The 21,497-nt window shown below is 43.5% G+C and overlaps 1 protein-coding gene and 1 non-coding gene across 2 annotated transcripts in view; both read right to left on the bottom strand.

The window, feature by feature from the left end:
- LOC126334947 (leucine-rich repeat-containing G-protein coupled receptor 5-like) overlaps window positions 1-21,497 on the bottom strand; it is a 355,730-nt gene that overhangs the window by 236,741 nt on the left and 97,492 nt on the right. The window lies entirely within an intron of this gene.
- On the bottom strand, window positions 4,729-4,802 carry Trnas-cga (transfer RNA serine (anticodon CGA)). The gene has a single exon. It is a non-coding gene; the product is annotated as a tRNA-Ser (tRNA).

The following is a 21,497-nucleotide window of genomic DNA, read 5'->3' as shown; positions in this document are numbered from 1 at the left end:
GCCACAGTTCGTAAAAAATTACGGAAAGTCACATACTGGAACCAATGTGATACGTGGGGTTCCCTAAGGAAGTCTTCAAGGCTCTCTGTTCCTATCTACATAAGAGATTTAGAAGACAATCTGAACAGCCCTCTTAGGTTCTTTACAGATGACGTTGTCGTTTACCATCCAGTAGAGACACGAGAGAAAACTTATTGTAAAATGATTTAGAAAAATGTTCTCATGTACTAATACTGTACCAACAGCCGTTATTTTGATGCTATTTTATGATACCAGCTTCAACGTTGCAGTCACGTCATCTTCCTGCATGCCGCTTGATTGGCACCAAGTACTCGTGCACGTGTAAGACAAGGCACCAATATCCGTATCTTGTTCCGTAGATATCCAAACTGTATGAGCATGTGTGGTCTTCACGCATTTGACTGCAGCTGCCACCAGATACGAATATTCGAGCACTGTCACGGGTGACGAAACCTGGGCATACCACTTTACACCTGAGACCAAGCAACAATCACGCCAGTGGCGGCATCCTCCTTCTCCAAAGCGGCGGAAATTCAAACAAACGCAGTCTGCCGGTAAAGTCATGACAACCGTTTTTTGGGATCGGAAAGGGGTATTGTTGGTCGACTGTATGCCCACTGGAACCACAATTAACACTGACAGGTACTGTGAGACTGAAAAACTCAAACGGGTAATTCAGAACCGGAGAAGAGCAATGTTGAGCAAGGGCGTAAACATTCTCCATGACAACGCTCGCCCACACATCGCTCGACAAACCGTTGCTCTCCTGCAACATTTTCAGAGGAACATAATCAACCACCCACCCTATAGTCCTGACTTGGCACCCAGTGATTATCACCTGTTCCCTAGGTTAAAAGAACATTTGGCCGGAAAGAGATTCAGCTCCGACGACGAGGTGAAAGGATAAGTTCATAGCTTTCTGAACAGCATGGCGGCGAGCTGGTATGACAGGAGCATACAAAAACTGCCACAGGGTCTACAAAAATGCATCCACTAAAATGGTGATTATGTCGAAAAACAGCTAAATTATCAAGCTGTAAACTGATGTAAACCATTGTAGAAATAAACAGGTCTATGTACTTTTAAAAAAAAATTGGAGACTTTACTTTTGGGATTACCCTCGCACATGTCCTGTGAATATGAACGTCCTATCTCTAGTCATTCAAGGTGTTATGTTTTTTTTTTCTGAACGTGAATGTATGTCTCCTTACATCGGCAGCAAGCTGTGCAAGTGCTCCGTCATGCATGTCTCACATTTCCCCACCATAGGCCATGGGTGAAATTTGAGCCCAATTACGGAAAATTAATATTTCAAGTACATTAGAACTAGTTAGAACAATATTTCGTAATGAAGATAGTGGGGGGGCTCGTAACCAGACAATCATAATTAGCACCCAAATGGTTCGTGTGCGGACCCTTGTTTACCGGAAGGATTTCGCGTGTATTGCTGTATACTTTCATGTGGCTAGGTTCTCGGTAATAATCACGTAACACACTACATGCAGATGCTGGGAACTTTAAACGAAGGCTCGTTCTGGAATTGATCGAAGCAGTTGTGTAACACGTCTGTGAATGTCATTTCAATTGTGAAACGGACTGCAGTTCATTGCGACCGTACGGTTGTCTAGTTTACTCTTTATAGAACTGATAAGTCCATGCATCCATCATGAGCGATGACAGTTTTCCGAATAACGTATCTAGGTCGCATATATCACTGCACTCTAGAGCTGGTTCTATTTGTAGCGCCTTGTGCCCGTTAGTGAATTTGTGCGACATAAATCGCCAGTGGATCTTCTACTTAACCAAATATTTGCAAAATGTCATTGCTATTATCCAATCCATAGGACATCAATTTCAGAGACAGACGTCGGTTTTGTGCCATCATCTGTCGCACTTGCTAGATACTGACTATTGTTATAATTGTTGCCTATTGGAAAAGAAAATCGGATGTAGCGTATTTTAAGTGCACGTTTACTAGGACCCATGTAGCGTCAGTAACGTCATATTGGTACATATGTTAAACGATGGTAGAGTTTCAGGAATAGGTGAAGCGAATTACCGGTTTTGATTTATTTATAAGACACAGAGAAACTCCTTTTCTGTATAGAGAAGGCTTGTAGAAGGTTCGTGCGACGCAGACTAGAGAACTAAAAAGTTGTTTGGTATTTATAGACTTTTTCAAAAAGATTTATACTATTTCACAAGACAAGGGAGCTCCGGGCAGAACAGGGTAGCTGGACCCAAGAGTACTATGCTGCTTTTTAGGCTAGAATAAGCTGGAATCTATTTTAGTGACATGTATCTACGTCTCTGAATGGAAGGGTAGGTGCGCAGTCATTTTGACTTGGCTTGGATTGTGACCCGCGTGTGAACGATGCTCCTTCACATTTCTATTTAGGTTTTTACAACTTCTGGCGAATTCAAACTCAAGATTAGTCGTTAATTGTTAATTTACGCCCTTAAATGACATGTAATGTTCAAGTGCATTCCATTCGCTATACTTTAGTCACACCTTACTTTAAATCCGACAGTTATTACGCTCCTTAAAAGTTGTTAATCTGAAATATGCTCTTGGGACGGAACGGACGGGTCAGGACGGGATAGTGTCCCGTTCTTCCCGATAGATTTCAAACCATACATTTCTTTTTTTATTTTCTTGCATTTCCAGATGGTGTGAACTTACATTAGAAAGACAGATATAGACTGTAATAGGATATTAAATCAAATGGAAGTTGCAACCGAGCGAGGTGGCGCAGTGGTAGCACACTGGACTCGCATTCGGGAGGACGACGGTTCAATCCCGCCTCCAGCCATCCTGATTTATGTATTCCGTGATTTCCCTAAATCGTTTCAGGCAAATGCCGGGATGGTTCCTTTGAAAGGGCACGGCCGATATCCTTCCCTAATCCGAGCTTGCGCTCCGTCTCTAATGACCTCGTTGTCGACGGGACGTTAAACACTAACCTAACCTATTGGAAGTTGCAGTTGTTTTATCTTCCAAAACGGAATTTTTAAAACAACGTGAGGAGTTTAACGAACGTAAATCAACGTTGTATGGATTCGTTTGTAAAGCTAAAATAATTCCAACTAAGATCGAAAATTTAAAAATGTATTGACTGCAGAACAAAAACGCGAGCTGGTAACATAACTGAGGTCCACGAAGAGCAGATTGTCGAGTCCAAAGATGCAACATCCCATTGTCAGATCATTAGCCTACTAGGTAGCAGAAAGAAATGGCTTAGCACGCAGACTTGACGAAGGATGGGGTTACAGAATTTATTACTAAGCATCCTACACTGAAGAGCCAAAGGAACTGGTACACGTAATATCGTGTAGGCCCCCGCAAGCAGGCAGAAGTGCCGCAGTACTACGTGGCATGGACTCGAATAATCTGAAGTAGTGCTGAAGGGAATTGACACCATGAATCCTGCAGGACTGTCCATAAATCCGTAAGAGTACGATAGGGTGGAGATTTCTTCTGAACAGCACGTTGCAAGGCACCCCAGATGTGCTCAATAATGTTCATGTCTGGAGAGTTTGGTGGCCAGCGGAAGTGTTTAAACTCAGAAGAGTGTTCCTGGAACTACTCTGTAGCAATTCTGGAAGTGTGGGGTGTCGCATTATCCTGCTGGAATTGCCGAAGACCGTTGGAATGCACAATGGACATGAATGTATGCAGGTGATCAGACAGAATGGTTGCGTACGGGTAACTTGTCAGAATCGTATCTAGATGTATCAGGGGTCCCATATCACTCCAACTGCACCCGCCCCACACCATTACAGAGCCTCCACCAGCTTAAATAGTTCCCTGTTGACATGCAGAGTCTATGGATTCATGAGGTTGTCTCCATAACCCTACACGTCCGTCCGCTCGATACAATTTGAAAATAAACCCGTCCGACCAGGCAACATGTTTCCAATCATCAACAGTTAAATGTCGGTGTTGACAGTCAGTCATCAAGGGAACACGAGCGGACCTTCGGCTCCGAAAGCTCATATCGATGATGTCTCGTTGAGTGGTTCGCACGCTGACACTTGTTGATGGCTGAGCATTGAAATCTGGAGCAATTTGCGCATGGGTTGCACTTCTGTCACGTTGAACGATTCTCTTCAGTTGTCGTTGGTCCCGACCTCGCAGGATCTTTTTTCGTCCGAAGCGATGTCGGAGATTTCATTTTTTTAAACTTACTAAGGGATCTGCTGGGCCGGGCAGCTAGTGTGTGTGAGCACGTGCTGAGTGCATCATTGTCCGAGGATGGATGAGAACATAGAGGAGATAGATGAAGAGTACGAAGAAGTTGTTGATGAGGCTGCGAGTGAAATTGTACACTGTTTAAATGTGGAGCTTCAAGAAATATTAACCAAAAATAGGTTTTGCTGTGAAACTTCCTGGCAGATTAAAACTGTGTGCTCGACCGAGACTCGAACTCGGGACCTTTGCCTTTCGTGGGCAAGTGCTCTACCAACTGAGCTACCGAAGCACGACCCACGCCCGGTACTCACAGCTTTACTTCTGCCAGTATCCGACTCCTACCTTCCAAACTTTACAGAAGCTCTTCTGCGAGACATGCAGAACTAGCACTCCTGAAAGAAAGGATACTGTGGAGACATGGCTTAGCCACAGCCTGGGGGATGTTTCCAGAATGAGATTTTCACTCTGCAGCGGAGTGTGCGCTGATATGAAACTTCCTGGCAGATTAAAACTGTGTGCCCGACCGAGACTCGAACTCGGGACCTTTGCCTTTCGCGGGCAAGTGCTCTACCAACTGAGCTACCGAGCACGACTCACGCCCGGTACTCACAGCTTTACTTCTGCCAGTATCCGTCTCCTACCTTCCAAACTTGCACTTGCCCGCGAAAGGCAAAGGTCCCGAGTTCGAGTCTCGGTCGGGCACACAGTTTTAATCTGCCAGGAAGTTTCATATCAGCGCACACTCCGCTGCAGAGTGAAAATCTCATTCTAGGTTTTGCTGTGTTAAATACTGGGTGTGTCGTAGAGATCAGCTGGCAGCTTCGTTAACAGTACTTTGGGAACTTGCCGAGGAGGATCCTCTATAATACAAGAGATTTATGAGAAAGAGTATACGGCAGTTTAACGAATTTTGTACACCGTAAAACACCAAAAACAGATACGCTAATGAGAAACGCTGTTCCTGACATTAGGGGAACACAAATTCAACTATTATTTACCGCGTGCACGCAGAGTCGTGGAAAACGCGTTTGGTATACTGGCAGCAGGATTTAGAATCTTTCGAAAAGAAATCGAAGTTGATTTTGAAAATGTAGATTTGATAGTACGTATACTCTCAACAGCTGGTTGCGAACAACGTCACACGCAACGTGTTTTGAATGGCTCTGAGCACTATGCGACTTAACTTCTGAGGTCTTCCGTCACCTAGAACTTAGAACTAATTAAACCTAACTAACCTAAGGACATCACACACATCCATGCCCCGAGGCAGGATTCGAACCTGCGACCGGAGCGGTCGCTCGGTTCCAGACTGTAGCGCCTGCCTAGAACCGCACGGCCACTCCGGCCGGCCAACGTGTTTTGATGGAGGACATACTGATACTGGAATTTTTCTCCCATGACAGTGACGTTCCACTGCGGCAGGACTACCGTCATTGAGAGGGGCTCGCTCCAAAAAACACATGTTCAAAAACTGCTTCGGAAACAAGGAAGTAACTGGCTGCGTACTTCAGCGGCGAAGGACGGGTATCTTGGCAGGGAAGACTATCGACATGTAATAAGTGGCACAGCAAATGTACTTAGGTCCTACTTAGTTACTGAAGAACTCTGAGCATCTTACTGGTATTATTATTCAGTGAATCACAAGGTTTACAAACTGCCTGTTGGCTTCTCTCTCGGGTTCTTTCTGATGTTTCGCCAGCAGGCAGTTTGTCAGAAAAATCCTAGAACAAATGTCGGCCGGAGAACCCGAGAGAGAAGCCAACAGTTAGTTTGTCAACAAGTTGTCACGAAAGCCTTAACAATATTGTAACCGGAACGTTTGTTTAAATGTTAATAGTTGATAATCTTAACCACAATGTAAAATGTTTTAAAACACAATGGGCTCATAGCCGTAGTCGTTCGATGTAGCAGAGTACTCATTAAATCACATACTCTGCTCAGTATTTTCTTTTGAAGTTAGTATTACTATTGTGCTTAACTCCTTATGTTTACAAAATATGTGTCTGTTGCTTTTGGTTCTGCTTTAGTAAGTAACAGAAATTATATGACTTAACGACTAGGAAGGTGACAATTAATTGAATACCTATTTATTGATTTACGTGGGCTCACGGTTGATTGGACACAAACAGAGAACAAAAACCAAACAATTAAAAACCAACAGTTCGATGTTGACCTCCTCGTGATACTTACGTCTCTCAAGAAACTGCCGGCTGCAGTGAACCATGGCAGTTTCGGTGCGTAGATGTTGTAAGCACCCGCTCCGCTTGTCTTTGATGAAATCACTTTCAAGAGTTCATCTCTACACGTGACCTAGCCTTTATACGGGCTGTCAAGAAGCACATGCCGAGAACTGCGATCCCTAGCTCCATTTAGTCACTCTTCAATCACCGAAGTCTCCATCTTCGCACTGTTGGCATAACACAATGACGTTTGTTCCATAATAGTTCATAGTTAGCGTAAGTTTTTAAAAATGTGTTCTTTTAATACCTGTATTGTCCGCACTCCATTTTACACTAGCAGTTGGTTTTGACTTCGCTTCTTCAGATACTGAAGACATTTCGCAACGAAAGTATAACGCATAGCCAGTGTTCGTCCTTTAGCAGCGTCTAGCGCACAACTGGCGGCCAATACATTTTATGATACGTTCAGTAATGGCTGCCACCAGACCATGTGCCCTTTGGTGTTCACTAAACATCGTTGTGTTTGCTGGCCGCCAGTAGCCTGCTGGATGATTTAGAGGAAGTAGCCCTACACACGATGACAGTAGAGGGATAATAACTAGCAGGCAATACTGGCTAGTACATCACAGTCCCTGTGTGCAGGAGTCTTACGAGTTTGTTATCCGGAACATGACATGGTATGATTTTATTTGAGTTGGTTAGGTTTAACATTTATTTTCTATTAGAGAATCATTCAGATATTTCATTTAAGTGTTCGGATTATTTTGGTATTATTCGCGGTGTAATTCCTCTGCAGTTACGACCTTTGTTCTGATCGGACACAGCCACGTGCCTTCAACATTCGTGCCTGTTAACTATAATATCTCTCAACTAGCGAGCGTTATATTTCGCTGAGTCAACTATTTTAAATTAAATTTTCAGGATGTGAGTAAGTTAGCGATCTTGCGTACTGCATTTCAGTGTCATACCCACGTTGTGTAAGGTTTTTAACTTTTGTCGGGTAGTCACCTTCAGCGAACTACACCGTGTTCTTCTGTGCACTTGGGTTAATTTTATCGCTCATTTTGTTGTCGTTTCTCGTGTGTGGGCATTTCAACCTTCATGTCACGAGATCGCCACGTGTACTGCAAGTGACCGTTTCATGCTCATAGACAGCACCAATGAATAGAGCAGTGTATTCTATACAGAAAGAACCCAATTTAAATGAAGTTATTGGATTCATTACCTTTGGTGGGAAAGCTCTGATGTAGAATTCTCTCGCTATAATTCATGCTGCCTGTTTGTTCTTTTGTCCTATATTGCTTCATGGTGTTGGAATAGGGTGCTGAAGTTCTTAGGACCCTTATGGTGCGCTTGATTAACGTGTACGCAATACAGAATTATTCTCCCTAGTGTTTATATTCAAACCTTCACAAGCTATGGATGCTCCCACTGAGCCAAGCAGTGTGTAATTATTACGTATATTAGCAGACCATTTTTCTTTCAGTATTGTTTCTATAACGTTAATATGCTTTGTGTGGGTATTCAGATTATTGTAATAAATTCTTATTTTGATCGAAATTGACATATGGATGTTCAAGCCAGCCACACATTTCCATGTTCTACGAAGTACTCATGCGTACCAAAAGATAAAGAAACAGATTATCAGATATTTCTCATCTTGAACCCTAATAAAGAAAGTACGCTACCTGGAATGGATGCCACTGTACATGCAGTAGACGGAGTGTTACACAAAAAATAACTAAATTACTGGCTTCCGCCCAACAACCCCGTCCCCCTCCGGCACCCTTTCGATTCCAGGAAGAGTAGAAAGTCCATGTCTATGTGGCAAAAATTGAGTCTACCGAGGTAACGACAATGTAGGTAGTAATAACTGGTGGGGTACATTATGTGAAAAATCAGTAGGCGGTTTTCATTTACCGACACCTCCCGTGATTGCTAGACTGCTTTTACAACAGGAAAACTTGGACCCGTGAAACTTTCCTGTAAATGTTACCAAGAAGAATTTCATCACTATACACCAAGTGAAGAAATCGGGCCGCGCGGGATTAGCCGAGCGGTCTCGGGCGCTGCAGTCATGGACTGTGCGGCTGATCCCGGCGGAGATTCGAGTCCTCCCTCGGGCATGGGTGTGTGTGTTCGTCCTTAGGATAATTTAGGTTAATTAGTGTGTAAGCTTAGAGACTGATGACCTTAGTAGTTAAGTCCCATAAGATTTAACACACATTTGAATTTTTTTTTTATTTTTTTTTTTATTTTTTTTTTTTTTGAAGAAGTAGAGATCAGAGAATTCCGCTTCCAAGATTGCGTAGAGAATGTCTGAATCTGCTTGACTTCTTCAGTCGACCTTACGAGATAACAGACGCGCGCCGTCCGTCATTCGAAACTGCTTTGCACAGAGCTGTTGTAATTGAACTCTCTTTACGAAAGTTATGCTGTAGCTCGAATTTCTGCAGGCAGTACGTACGACTTAGTTTTCCTATTGACATAGCGGAAAATTACAGAAATACAGGTACGTAAATGCGTCAGATGAGCCTCTGGTGTACGACTTTTCCTAAAACACAGAAACATACGTTTTTCGTTGTAAATGTAGTATCTTGTGAATGTGTAGGACAACAAAAGTAATAATTATGTATATCAGCCAATGGAAAATCCAGGATGCAATGTAACTGCAGTCTCAGGCCTCAGTTGCATGAGACTGCAGTCATGTGTGTGTGTTGAGTTGCTTTTGCGGGAGTGTGTATGTGTGTGTTTGTCGTCTAATTTTGACGGAGCCCTTACAAGCCGAAAGCTATATTTGTGACTGTTTGTTGTGCTTATCTGCGACTCAGCTTCTCCGTTATATAGTGAGTGGTAATTTTCCTTTTCACAATTTCGCACAAAGTGGAGTAGCTTCAGTGGTAGGCATGATGAGAGAAACCCGTCTATGTCGATACCGGCATGTTCTTAGAGCAGACGCAGCAGCAATGGCAAAGACTGGCTTTGGTTTGAGAGTAAACGGTAAACGGCCAGCAGGACAGGCTATGCAGCGATGGCATGATGCCATGCACGAAGATCTCAGACCTCTACAGGCCAGCAGGACAGGCTATGCAGCGATGGCATGACGCCATGCACGAAGATCTCAGACCTCTACAGGCCAGCAGGACAGGCTATGCAGCGATGGCATGACGCTATGCACGAAGATCTCAGACCTCTACAGGCCAGCAGGACAGGCTATGCAGCGATGGCATGACGCCATGCACGAAGATCTCAGACCTCTACAGGCCAGCAGGACAGGCTATGCAGCGATGGCATGACGCCATGCACGAAGATCTCAGACCTCTACAGGCCAGCAGGACAGGCTATGCAGCGATGGCATGACGCCATGCACGAAGATCTCAGACCTCTACAGGCCAGCAGGACAGGCTATGCAGCGATGGCATGACGCCATGCACGAAGATCTCAGACCTCTACAGGCCAGCAGGACAGGCTATGCAGCGATGGCATGACGCCATGCACGAAGATCTCAGACCTCTACAGGCCAGCAGGACAGGCTATGCAGCGATGGCATGACGCCATGCACGAAGATCTCAGACCTGTACCATGATAAGTCACAAGACCGGATAACATGCCGACAGAGAACCAAAACAGCGGACTGTGCGAGCGTGCGGAACAACGCTGAGGAAGCAGAAGAAGAAGAAGAAGAAGAAGGAGGAAGTAACAAATGACTAACGTCCACCAGAGACACTTGCGAATTTTGAAGGAGCTGTGCCAAGATATTAATGATTTAGAGACTACCGAAAACATAAGACTGAGAAATGCGGTAAAGAACGACGGTCCTTGAGCATAGCAGTGATGAAATGCAGATGACGGCACTGAAAACCGGCTCTTACTGGTTGTTTTCAGTGGCAACCCCTAAATGCAATTAAAATCTTGTTCAAGGATGGATCTTAGCGTTGGCAGCGTTAACTGTTACCGAAAATGAAGTAATTACTAAATAACAGAAAAATTCAAGATAGAGAATTGCTGTAAATTAATGTAATTCCGGAGGACGCTCAATTTATACAGACAATGATTAAAAAATATATTACAAAAAACCAGTTCACGAATGATATTTGGTGTTAAATCAATATACTGTACTTTCGTAATCCCGAAAAAAGGATGTAGTGGAAGCAAACAATAAAAGCCGACAGCGCAATACCAGATAACTGTAAATTGCCTCGGCGCTTACGTCCTGGCTCACAGTCAAACGACTGTTGAATCAAATGACATCTGTGGTTCCTTAGTGCTCTGCATTCGCGCAGCTTTTTTCAGAGCTACAACATTTATATATAAGCAAACGGCTCTTACTTTTCGAATACGCTTACTTTACCCTCCGAACAGTACGAGTATGTAGTATTTAACTTTGAGTTTTCAGTACATTGTCAAGTTTCGCTATACCTGGTGTAGAAGTATGAAACTGGAATTTGGTTGCAGTGATGAAAATAGCCCAAATGGCTCTAAGAACTATGGGACTTAACATCTGAGGTCATCAGTCCCCTCGATTTAGAACTACTTAAACCTAACTAACGTAAGGACATCACACAAAGCCATGGCCGAAGCAGGATTCGAATTTGCGACCGCAGCAGGAGCGCGGTTCCAGACTGAAGCGCCTAGAACCGGTCGGTCACAACGGCCGGCTGCAATAATTACACGACTGTTGTTTGAAACTGATAAACAATATTTTATTCTAAATATCTTCATTTCTATTTATACATTTCCCTCCCTCTCCGGCAGGCTATGAATGCCGGGAAAAAAAAGTCTTCGTTTGAAGCGAACCAGTCAGTGGACCATTTTAGTACATTTTCATACGAACTGAAGCATTGTTCAGCGAGAGCATGCCACAGTGATGCAAACAGATGTTAATCGGTCGGTGCCTAGTCTGGAGAATAAGCCGCATGCTCTGATGTTTTGCAATTGAACGCCTCGATTGTTTCACTGACCCTTTTTGCTGTGTGTGATGGGGCGTTATCATGGAGCAATATGACTTTGTGGTGCCTTTTTCCATATTCCTGTTGTTTTTCACGTAATGTTCGATTTAAATCGATCATTTGCTGTTGGTAGGCGAACAGTTTTAACTGTTTCACCAGGTTTTAGCAGCTCAGATGACACCGTTCTGATCCCACCAACACAGAGAATTGTCTTCTTTTCAAAGCGATTTGGTCTTCCCGTAGATGTCGATGGTTTGCCTGGATTCACCCATGATTTACGATGCTTACGATTCTCAAAATATATCCATTTTTCATTACCTATCACTATTCGATGGAGAAACGACTTTCTTTTGTATCTGGCCAGCAGGATTTCACAAGTGGTCTTTCGATTTGCTTGCTGTCTTTCATTCAGTTTTTGCGGAACCCATTTTCCCCACATTTTGCACTTTTCCCATAGCTTTCAACCGAAGAGAAACGGCTTCCTGCATCACATTCTATTGTTCCACGAGTTCCTGTTGAGTTCGAGTATCGTCTTCATCCAATAAGGTTTGCAATTCGGTCTTCGAACTTTTTCTGTGGTTTTCCGCGCTCGTCGTTTCTCACGTTAATATCACCGCTTTTGAATTTTTTGAACCACTCGAAACACTGTAGTTTCCCAAGAGCATGTTCGCCGAAAGCTTCGACAAGCATTCGATGCGATTCTGCAGCAGTTTTCTTTACAAACGATAACAGCAAACGAATGCTGTCCACAAATTGTAGTTCGTAGGCACAAAACTCGACATGTTTACGGGTTTGAAACAGATATCGATGTATGGAACTTGGCTTACTGTGTGTTGACATTCGTCGTCAGCCGTTACAGGAAGCAGATTGCGCTGCACATGCGGCCTCACGGCCCCTACACTTTCGGCTAGCACCAACTATAGGGAAATTCCGGTTTCATACTGCTACGCCTGGTAAATATGTGAAAGCGACGGTGTGTGGTCAAAGAGGGCCTGGCTAAGTGTCAGCAGAATCTGTCTTCATGCGGTTTGTATGCCAGTACACAGTGCATCCATACTGATTGCCGGAGAACCGTGACGAAACAGTTGGCGACGAACCGTCCTAGGTTCGATAGGCGACATATTAGGCATATCTGCAAGCTAAGGAAGTTGTGATACACGTCGTTCTTCGAAGGGCTGAACACTCTTCAACAAATGCAGTCATGCTGGAATGTGGCAAGTGGTGTTGACTGAAGGCGTGGTGGTACTTGTAGTTCTAAAACTGCCCTTCATGCTTTCCAGAATGCCCTCAGTCAGTAGCAGTTCGGGTCGCAGTTGTGGCTACGAGCGTATAAACGCATAACACCTGGTGTTTATACGCCACTCCCACTACCTCGTAGTGTCTCGTATGTGGGAAAGTTTTAGGGGTGACACCACCCACAAACCGCAATGTTGCCACGAAGCACGCCAGCCAGCTACAGCTTTCATGCCAATGCTAATCTGATCCATTTGTAATATTCAGACGATAGAACTCCACTACAATGTTGTGTAGACCAGAGTCCAGTCTGCAGCAGGTAGCGTCGAGCCGTCGACACAGACGGGTGCGCAGCTGTTGTAATTGTGAAAATGCGGCCTGTGTACATTGGCGAGGCTTGATCGAACACCCCACTGGCACACTTCGCTACGCTGACTGCTGCTTGAAGTATCAGATTCTTTTCCTACCGCAAATTTTGTCCGCACTGGCTTCGTACTTGGCGGTCGCCATGATGGCTGGACAGGAGTGGGCAGCACAGGAGCCAACGCCAGACTCAGTTAAAGAGAAATGCTGTTTCACAGACACCCATGGACACATTTTTTTTAAAAAAAGGCTTAGACATTTAATACATTAGAAAGCATTGAAATGAGTGGGAAAAGTCCTGTTTCCTGTTTCAAGGCACCGATGTCTCCTAGCAGCTGAAATGGTCTCTCTAGTGTATCCATGGGGAGGCACCGTTCAAGCTCCTACAATGGCTAATTTCAAAAGAAAAACACTATTCAGATGAATATTAATAACTTTTCATTGAAATGGAGTAACGATCAAACAATTATGAGAATGTACCTCTATACTTAGTTATCTAGTATCTCTCGTCTACTCTTGCATCACACATATAATTAACAATAATAATATCGTGTGACTAGGACCTCCCGTCGGGTAGACTGTTCGCCAGGTGCAAGTATTTCGATTTGACGCCGCTTCGGCGACTTGCGCGTCGCTGGGGATGAAATGATGATGATGAGTACAACACAACACTCAGTCCCTCAGCGGAGAAAATTTCCGACCCAGCCGGGAATCGGACACAGGCCCTTAGGATTGACATTCTGCCGCGCTGACCACTCAGCTACCGGGGGCGGACATTAATAATAAAAATTAAGGACTCATTAATCGATTCAAATCTATGTTATTTCTCTGCCAAGAGGCGTCCTATGCTCTAATCATCCTAACAATCCCCTATTGATTAAATAGAGAGTGTGGCATCATAGATTGTTTCATCATCGAGTCAACACTGAGGATGAAGTCAGCCCATTGCGGTCATTCGAGACACAGCGTCCCTCCTACATCGTTGGCACATGGATACAGTTGTTGCGTTCCCTGTACAAGAGAAATATTATCATACCAAAAACTAATTTCCCAGAGACTAAGGACTTCGTCCCATTCAATGTCACAGGCGTTCTGGAATTGCATCCTTTGACATTGACAAGGCCTAGTAGAATTTGGTCTCACTTTTCTCTAAATTAATTGGACATAATAACGCCCTAGCAGGTCACAAAAGAGAGGGCGCCACTGGCCCCCACGTACTCCATGTCTCTGCAAAGTTTATCATTTATTGCTACTAGGCTTCTAAGACATCCATCGATTGTGGACACATTCCAGGTCATGCGGGCTTAACAATTTTTTACAAATGAGAGTGTCAGGTCACACATAACAGCATTAACGTAAGATTACATTAGTCCTGATTCTACCTCATTTAAATTTACATGAATACATGACTCATTAGTCTGATAGAAGGAGACTGAAAAAAGAAAACAACAAGGAATCTCCACCCGCGACTTGCCAACATAGTACTATATGTTCACAACATTCTTGTTGCTTCACGAGGATAAAAATGGTATATTTAGACAGCGACACTTAAACGAATCAAGCGCTGATTATCCGTGAGCCACAACATACTCACAGTATTTGCAATGGAACAGTACAAATTTTAATTACTTCTCGTAATCAGTAGTGTCTACTGCCACTGGAAAAAAAAACGCCGAATGCGTAATAACAGTAATCTCAGAAGGCACTTTCTTTATTCTGTCTTGACAATTTGTCCTTGGGAATCTTCTCCTTGTGACCACCGAGTAATTGTGCAGAAAATTACAGATAACTAGTAATGTTGTAACAGCGTGCACGGCTGGTTCAACCGTAGCAAGTGATAACGTCGTGTCACTCGTAGAGACAGTTATTGCCGCTAATATTCTAAACCTGCACCGTCGTTACCTAATCCAGGATGCATAATACAGATTAGGACTGTACAAATATTAAAGCTTGGACTCATACATTGATTATTCTGTGATGAATAGATCTACCCCAGCTAGAATAATCTATCTTAAGAAATCACTCCTAAACCCTTAAACCTAAATATCAGGATTATGACACTTTGAGTACATGTGCCATGTTATATAGGAACTTGGTACTCCTGAAGCAGTTGATGCTCCAGTGTTCAGAATCTGTACTCAACCATTCAAGAAATACTATATTGCTACAGTAAAAGTACTAAGTTACTACGTCCAACGTTACATTATCGACTCTTTCTGAGACGAAGCACATTTCTTGCTCCGAGCGTGAGATTACCACCATGCCATCAGGAAAGTACTCCTGGTATCACATCAGTGGCTATTCACTCTCAGATCGACACTGCGCCAGCATCCAACACAGCATCCCTACCGGACTCATCAGGTGCCGTTTCTCTTGGAGTGTCACGGGAGACCATGGCACCCGAACCCCTCCTCCGTCTCCTCAGCTATACTTACAAAAATTGTCTTCGATTACTGGTACTAATCTTCCGTAGACTCTTTGACCATTCGCATCCTTGGAAAAGCCACTTTTTGATCTTGTACTTGTAAACCCAAGCGGCGTTTCTCCATCTGAAGCGGCCGTTAGATCTTGCTGATCGGTAATTGGTATGCATGCGGCAGCACGCGTTCCTAATATGTTCCAAAACGCCGCGCAACAGGGGTGCTCATACCTCGGGTTCTGTTGGTGATAAAAAGGGAATGTCAAATGTTTTGGATAGCCCTTGGGCTAAAAACCATTTGTATGCCCAACACACGGATCATCTTAGTGTCACTATCTTACACTACAATGTCAAAGTATGAATATTACACACTTTCTTCTCCTTAGGGATATGCATTAGATCGGTTTGCTGTTATTGCATTTGAGGTGGCCTACGGTGGGCTTAATGGGACTTCTGAAGACACAGTTAGTTCTTGGGTGGTTGTCCGGAAAAACTCACAAAAAGTTTTTTTTAAAATATATTTTCGCCGTCACCAGCAGACGAAAACCCAGTTGAGGATTCCAAGCCGGCTATGCACAGAAAATGGCTGTAATTTTTACGATATATTCCGAAGATCCCAATTTCGAACAGTTGTGAAAACTTTTTTGATATTTTTATGAGTTTTCAACAAACAGAGGGTGTCAAAGTTATCCTACTTCTACACGTAAAATCCGGTATGAGGCGAAATCTAAATAGTAAATGACTGCGGAAAATTGCTCACATTTTAACAGTATATTCTCTAGGCATTTATCTAGAAGATCCTTTTACCCTTTTTCAAACATCTTTGTAGTTATAGAGAAAGACCACAAAAGCTTGATTTTTGGGTACCAAAACCTAGCCGCGGATTCCGGAACGGCTACACACAGCAAATAGCTGCAATTTTTGCGATACATTCCTAAGATCCCGATATCCACCAACCTTGAAACTTTATCCGTTTCCGAGATACAGAAGTTTAAAGTTACCCTAGCTCCACACGTAAAACACGCACGCAAAATGTGGTGCCAGGCAAAAACGTAGTTTGTAAAGTGACGTAGCAGGGGAAAATATGCTGTAAAGTGCCTTAGTTATCTTCTGCAAACCCCTTGTAGTAGTACTGAAGAACATGCAATATTTTTTGCACGTAAATTTCAGTCTGCGGTGTAAAATTAGCTTTGTGTTATTTCAGTTTCACATAAGTAAACTACCTAAATTTTACTGACGAATACATTTCTTTTCATATGACTTCATGCCCTGCTGCAGCAGGAAAAAGAGAATTAGGGAAAAACGGGTCCTATCGGAGCACAGAAAATGTCATTATATTCCTGTTTATTTAAAAGAGTTTGATTCAAAAGTGGGGTAATCGCTGCCTCATTCTATCTTTCTCAACATTTTTAAAAATGTTCCCAAGAAATTTCTCATGCGATCATATTAGCCCTTTTTTATGCTGGGAGAGAAGAAGATAGTGGCATTGGGACAGGCAAGTAGTAAATACTGGAAGATAATAAACAGTCGATGTGTTGTAGAAATAGTGAAGGAGACAACGGCAGTGTGAGAGAAAGCGAGGGGGACAGTGGCTGTGGAACATAGTTGACAGTGACAGAATAATGCGAGGAAAAGAGTGAAAGAGACAGTGTGAGTGGAGAGGGATAAAGAGAAAGTGGAAGTCGATGAAAGCCAGTGGTAATGAGAGATGAGTATATGACAATGACAACGAGGAAGACAGAGATAGTGCGAGTGTGAAGAGACAGAAGCAGTAGAATGAGAAATTAGAAGTAAGATAGAGCAATTGGGAAACAGTGACAGTGAGAAGAAACTGTACTACTAGGGGACTGTGGCTGTGACGCAGGAGACAATGACAGATAGACACAAAGACATTATGACTGTGAGTTGGGCAACTGGGAGTGGATGGGTATGACCGACTTACAGCGATGGACTATTAACTTGTGTTTCAGTTAGAGGAGGATGTGGGAATTTGAAGAGAGTTGCATATTTTTTTAATAAGTTTGCATGGCAAAAGTTGGGAAAATTTTCAAAGGTGATGAGGATGTACAATGATGTAGGTGGTTCCCATATTTCAGTTGAAGTCTTTTAAAGAAACGGAACATATTCGCATTTTCGTTCTCCGATAGGAGCGTGTTTCCGCTGGTTGCTTAAGATCTCTTTTAACTGTTACTGACTTCACTTTCTTGTTCAACATAGCTTGCATTTTGATGTAGTTTAGCTTCGGCTATATTATTCGCTAGACTATCAAGCACGCGTCAGTTTTCCTCATTACAGATTGTGAGACCCGTCTAAATTCAGTGTATTGATCACATTCAAACAAACTATTTTCTGGTGTGTCTACTAATCCACAGTTGCCCGTCTGTGTCCTAATCTTGTTAACTGGTCAGTGCAGAAGCCGTTTGCGTTCGTCATTTCCGTTTCTGTAGTAGTGCCGACCGTGGCGGATGTTGTGGGTAGGGAAAGGGAGCAGCGGACCGGATGAGATGGTGTGTTAAGCACTTATGTAGTTAGCCGTGTTGCGCTTACCGCATCCTGGGAGACGACGCCATTGCAGCAACGCAGAAAGCCCAGACCATGCGAAATTGTCTTTCATCAGATTTTCCTTGTATCTCGGATCCGTCAGTCAAACGCTGGGCTGACGAATATGGCATGTGATAAACTCTGCAGCGGAGTGTGCGCTGATATGAAACTTCCTGGCAGGTTAAAACCGTCTGCTGGACTGAGACTCGAACCCGGGACCTTTGCCTTTCGCGGGCAAGTGCCCTACCATCTGAGCTACCCAAGCACGACTTACGCCCCCTCCTCACAGCTTTACTTCTGCCAGTACCTCGTCTCCTACTTTTCAAACTTCACAGAAGCTCTCCTGCGAACCTTGCAGAACTAGCACTCCTGGAAGAAAGGATGTGGCAGTAGCTCAGATGACAGAGCACATGCCCGCGAAAGGCAAAGGTCCCGAGTTCGAGTCTCGGTCCGGCACACGGTTTTAATCTGCCAGGAAATTTCATGTGATAACTTTCCCAACGCTTCCTCAACACATACCTTACCGGTCCAACCAGCACTTCTAAATTCCTTTTTCTCAGCTACTGACTTCGTGTGGCGTCAATCTGCTCTCCAAATGTGAAACCTCAAACATTTACAACATATTCAAGGAAAACGTGTAAAGGTAATCGCTGGATGCGATTAAAAAATTACCGTGGGTCGAAAATAATTGATCAGCTGATGCCGTTGTGTTCTTCAGTCCGAAGACTGGGCTCATGCGGCGCTCCACGGTAGTTTATCCATCGAAAACCTCTTCACCACTGAAAAACTAGTGCGTCCAGTACCCATCTGAGTCTGCTTTCTGTATTCAAACTCTGGTCTGCCTCTATAATTTTTGCCCCCCACACCTCCTTCCATTGCAAAATTCACGATTCCTTGAGGCCTCAAAATGTATGATCTGATCCCTTCTTTTAGTCAAGTTGTGCCACAAATTTCGTTATCCCCAGTTTGATTCGTTACCTCTTCATTAGTTGTTCGGCCTACCTATCTAACCTCCAACTCTCTCCTGCAGCATTTCAAAAGCTTCTTACCTGAATTGCTTGTCGTCTACTGTGATTTCTGTCAAGGCTACATCCTCAGAAAAAGTTTCGAAAGATTTAAATTTATATTCAATGTTGCTAAATTTTTCTTTATTAAAAAACGCTTTAGTTTCTGTTGCCAGTCGTTATTTTATACCGTCTCTGCTTCGTCCACCAAGACTAACTTTGCTGCCCAAACAACAAGAATCATTAACTACATTTATTATCTGTTTTCCGAATCTAATTCATTAAGCATCGCCTGATTTATTCTGCTAAATTCTGTTATCCTTGTTTTGCTTTTCCTGACATTTTCGAGACACTATCCATTCCATTTAACTGCTCTTCCAAGTCCTCTACCGTACCTTACAGAATTACTGTCTTGAGCAAACGTCAAAGTTATTATTTGCCCTCCCTCAAATTTAACTCTTTCACCAAATTTCCCTTTGATTTCCTTCATTGCTTGTTCAATGTACAGACTGAATAATATCATGGATAGCTTACTACCCTGTCCTATTCCTTTCTCAACCACGATTTGTCTTTTATATCCTATCACTCTTATATTAACCACAGCGCGGTTTCAGTACAAGTTGCAGAAATCTTGTTGCTCCCTGTATTTCACAACCGTTATGTAGGTAGATTCCTCTTTTGCGCTGATCTACAAACACAATTGTCAAACGTCCTCCCTCAAAACACGTCAGTATTTACCGCAGACACTGTAGCGATCATTTCCATGATGTCAGACCACTTCGACTGAAGAAAATTTTTACCTTATTCGACTAGTTAAGTGTAACCTCATCTCTCGACAGCCCGGCAATACCGAAGGACAAGAACGTTAGTCTAATGAATATATCACAGAAGGTGGTTGAGCTGCAGCGGTATAAAGCTTAGATGAACTTCATCTGTTCCGCGTTTCAGATTTGTCATGTCCAGCTAATGCACACACTGATGAGTAACTCCTTTACAGATTCCAAATTCTGGGGATGTTGACTACTACGTCTCGTCCTTTGCTCCAAATTGGCCCAGACATTTTCCGTGGAATTATGATACGGTAATTTAGCGGCCTAGTCGGAGGTGCATTTGGATGCTTGATTGTTCCACAAACCAGGAAGGTATGCCTGCAGTCCTGTGAACACGGCTGCTGTCATCTTGGAAGACGGAAGTGTCCACAGCACACTTATCACGAAGTTGTGGTAAAAGAAACAACACAGTGTCACCGAGAATGTTGAAATAAACGTCGTAATTCATGCTCATGGTAATCTGGTTGAAGTCATGGTACGAAATACATCACGAGATCACCGCCGGCCTGAACTAAAGCCTCCACAGACGGCGGGATAAAAGCCACATTGGGCCTCGTTGAACTCTACTCCTTGCATAATTGGAAAAGGGACAAAATCACAACACGTCGGACCACACTACAGAGTTACAGTCAGCTGCTGTGTAGTTCCTGTGCTGTTTGGCCCGCTGAAGATATGAACATTTATGTGCTGCTGTGGGCAGCGGCCTTTTCCGAGATACGATTCTCTTCGTAACGTTCTTTCGAAAACTGGCTGAGATGGATCTGCGTTCACCGACGGCAGCAACTCCTGTCAGGAGTCACTTGTTACTGACAAGGCGTGGCCCTCGTTCCCGGGTCCTGTGTGATGGGGTGTTTTTACGGCCACTGTTCTGACGCCGTACGACAGAAAAGCGAGAGGTACACAGTTCCTCGCATACAAACTGGACGTTACCCGCTGATGCACCGTCAGATCGGGCATCTTCAATCACGGTGCGGTCAAAGGCACGTCCGAACACGGTGACGGCTTTCTGCCATTACGTCACGTTTCCACGTCGGCCCATCTTATTTGCGGTGTTCCCACGGAGCTGGTTGGCACATACACAGCACTTCACTGAACGGATGGAAGAAACCAACCGGTTAAAACCAATACTGCTATTTTACTTCTAAATAATCGGTATTTTTCGATATTTATTTGGTCTCATTTGTGACAAGGTTTCCTTTTTTTTGCAAATAACTCGGTGAAAAGCCGGTATATTAATTTGCCACAGATACTGTGTTAGAATTTTGATTTTTAATAAGCCTTGCTTTCAAATATTGGAGTATTACAGAAAAAGGGCAAAGCGATCTCTGCGGTTTTAATAGCAAAGTTGTCAGTTAGAAACAGGCAACAAACACATGACACAAGATTCTGTACACCATTGCTGGGACAAAAATGTATATGTTGCTCTGTGGGTTGGCCCATTAGACTTGTCCCCACCTGGGTTATACAGCAGTTTCTCGCTGTCGTCGCAAGAAATTGATTGTACTGCAGAATGGCACCATCCATTTGTCTGGAACTATTTTACGATGTGAAGTACAGTGCTCTATTTTCTTTAACAAATTAAAAACGCCAGGAGGCACAACAAACTTGCGACATGACGCACTCAAGAAAACGACGCACCACGAAATAATTATCCAAATGGGACGGACATCGGGTAGGTGTGATGCACATGTGCAGGTAAACAAATGATTACAACTTCAGAAAAAAATGGTTCAAATGGCTCTGAGTACTATGGGACTTAACTTCT

The sequence above is a fragment of the Schistocerca gregaria genome, chromosome 2 (genome assembly GCF_023897955.1).
Source record: "Schistocerca gregaria isolate iqSchGreg1 chromosome 2, iqSchGreg1.2, whole genome shotgun sequence".
NCBI classification, from domain to species: Eukaryota; Metazoa; Arthropoda; class Insecta; order Orthoptera; family Acrididae; genus Schistocerca; species Schistocerca gregaria.
The sequence above is the reverse complement of the archived record's forward strand: the minus strand, read 5'-3'. Positions and strand labels throughout refer to the sequence as shown.